A 3479-nucleotide genomic window follows, 5' to 3' on the forward strand; every position below is an offset into this window, starting at 1 on the left:
TTCATATTGACTATCTTAAAAGATTTCGAACCATCATTAATATGGAAGATAATAATATAAATATATTTTATAAACGCTATTTCTTTCAAAATTCATCCGAATACATATATTTTATACAAATTTAGTTAAATAAAGTTAGGAAAAGAGAAAGAAAACTCATATCCTTTTGCATCCCATTTTATAACAAATAAGTCTAGGTTTTCTACATAGCCATGTTTATATATAGCATAATTTTATTTAAGGTCCAGTTTGCTAAGTCTTCTCTTAAAAACTATTACTTATATGCAAACTATTACATTTTTGCAAGCTTTATTTTAAATAGCATTATTTTTCATTTAACGCTTTGGCAACATTTACAGGTTTTATTTAAATAGCATTTTGTTTTATGCAAATCATTATACCTTCTACAAATCTATTTTAAATAGCATTACTGCATTTCCACTTAAAGCCTTAACAGTATTTATAAATATTATTTTCCTTTAAAACCTTAGCAATATTTACAAGTCATTTTCTTAAAATTTAAATGTTACCTTGGCATCTTTAACCTAAATTAATTAACCTAAGTTTGGCCGGATAACCGTAAGTTAACGGATTCTAAAGGATGCCTAACCCCTTCCCTTTAGGATAACATAGAACCCTTACCTAGAATCACCTTTGGGTTAGCAGACTATTAACGGAGGTTTAGTTAGTTTTACCTTAGTTAATAATTAGGTGCCCTAATTCACCTTAAAATCAATTAGGTGGCGACTCCTTAAAATAAGCAAATAGGAATCTCCAATATGTTGTACTCCGCTTCAACCCGGTTAAAATGGGGTATAACAAATGCTATGGATTTTTTTTTTATTTTTATTTTTTGTGGCTAAAGTGTTTAGCCACAGAAATTTTAATACTTAGCAACAATGCATTTTGTAGCAATATAGGCCTTGTGTTGTAGAGATAGTAATTTCGCAAGGCAAGGCTTTGGGAAAAGTCTGCCTTATGCGGCATACGTTGCCTTAAGGCATAACTAAAATTAGGTTGTCTTAAGGCATAACTAAAAGTCTGTCTTATAAGGCAACCTATGCCGAATCCAACATAGCTATAGTTATGCCTTAAGACAACCTATCTGCGTCTCCGGAAGATTGCCTTAGCATAACTAAAAGTACGCCTTATAAGACAACCTCTGTCGGATCTAGGTAGAATTTTAGTTACGCCTTAAGGCAACCTATGGCGCATAAAGAGGCTGACTTTTCCAAAAGCCTTGCCTTGCGATTTTATTTTATTTTATGCACAGTAGGGGTTTGAACCCAGAACCTTAGGGTATTCTAGGCGAAGAGCAAAAATTAAAGACCAACAATTGGAGGGGCAAAAATTAAAGACCACCCCGAATAAGCCACTTAACGGGTTGGACGGATCATATTCTCGGGTTGGACGGATCATATTCTCATGGACTAATTTTATCACCCCTCATATATACCATGCATCATGTACCAATTAATTTTAATATTTGAAATAATCTTTGAATCATTGAATTAAAGCTTAGTTTATACATTCTTGTCGACCGTTTTCTTGTCGACCGTTAGATTCTTATCATAATTAATACCGTTCTAATTACTTGTTTGATACTAAAGTTTAATGAATGGTCAGTTTTAAGAAATAAGGATGTGATTTGATATCCATAAGCATAGACATGCGTTTTCCCAGTAATAGACAACTTTTGTTAGCTTTTTAATTAGCTTTTCCGTTAGGTAACTATGATACCTATCCACAGGAACAAAATTTCAAAAGTCAACTTAACCATTACTTCATTTAATTAAGGAGGCAAAGTTCATGCAGAATGAATGTAGGGTCAATTAAACTAATGGTGATTATAGGATTTGTTAATATGAAATTATTGTTTCTAGATTTAGTAGTAATAGATTAGGATCCCATAATGAAGTTTAGAAATATTTTACAACACAAACCTAACAGCCTTTAATTTTTAAATATATATAGCTTCAGACATGGATCCAATGGTTTCACTTTGGTTTGTTCTCTTATCTCCTTGGAAAGGTCAGAAAATAAACAAATGTGTGACTTAGTGATAAATAAAATGATGCAAATAGCATATCATAGCTCATAATGCAGTAGAGACAAAAAAAAAAAATATTAGGTTATTTTTCTCATTTACCTAAATTTTGGTGGATATAGAATTACCGTTATGCCAAAAAATCGCTAATTTTCGATGGATCCCGTCAAATTTGGCCCATCAGTAACGTTTTCGCTGACTTTTTCATAGAAATCATTTACCGACGAGCCAAATTCCCGATAGGGCGTCCATCGGATATTAACAATTTTACGATACTAATAGAAAGTAGCAATCTTCGATGGAAATAGTCGAGGTGTGCATAAGTATCTCGAATACTACGGTTATTTAAAAAAAAAAAAACTAGAAAATAAAGATAAGGTTAGGAAATACAGAAAGGAAGCAAATTGGTTGGGCGACATGACCCTTCTATGGGGCACAAGAAATTGGTCTGACTAGTAAAGGAAATGTTTTTAGTGAAGTGACCCTCAATTAATTGCAGGTGGGGAGTCACACTCAAAAGATTGAAACTTAATTATAATTTATAGCACTATAAGTTGTTGGGAATCTGCAACAAATGGCTAGGCAGAAAATATTTTGGAATTGTACAACCTATGTATGAAAATCAAACAAGTGGCTATACACAAAATAGTTTGCACTTACTTAGGGTTTGTGTTCTAGCTTTTCACTTTTTGCCTTTCTTTCAATACATCCAAATTCCAATCAGTGGAGAATAGTTGGATAAAATTCATATTCTTCTTCTCAGGTAGTTACTTGTAATTCCATTTAAATTTAACCTTATTCTTTTTTTTTTAGTTTTTTTTTTTTAAAAAACAATACCTATATTTATTAAGTTTTTAATTCTAACATTTTTATTTTATGTATGTACCCTTAATGACGATGTCCTTTTATGCAAATCTGTGTCTGAACAAATTTAATTTATATATATTGATAATACTATAAATAATGTTCATACACTTACAATATATTTTACTTGAAGTCAAGATAATCTGCTTTATTTCACATGCACTTTTATGAACGGCAACATTAGTTATTTCTTATGGAGCCTCATAATACAAATTGTTTTTACATTATCGGTGCATATAAGTTAACTCCTAATGATTAGTTTGCTCCTATATTTTAGGTACCTTGAATAAGCTATTAAATGTCATGAAGGATTGCGGTGGAATGATAGAATTCTTCCGTCCTTAATTATAGGTTTCGAGTTTGATGTGAGAATAAAAATAAAACAATATGGTAGGAGTGCATTGTTTTTTAATGAATCTTACATTGCGTGAATTCAAATTTATAGGAGTCTTAAAGCGAGTAAAGGACACCCGGTAGGAAAAGAAAAAAGAATAGTTATCCCGTAGGGACCATTTTGTCGATTTTCCATGATTATAACGAGGCTAATCCTATGGTAGTTTGAAAAACT

Source organism: Lycium ferocissimum, chromosome 8, assembly GCF_029784015.1.
Source record: "Lycium ferocissimum isolate CSIRO_LF1 chromosome 8, AGI_CSIRO_Lferr_CH_V1, whole genome shotgun sequence".
Classification (NCBI taxonomy): domain Eukaryota; kingdom Viridiplantae; phylum Streptophyta; class Magnoliopsida; order Solanales; family Solanaceae; genus Lycium; species Lycium ferocissimum.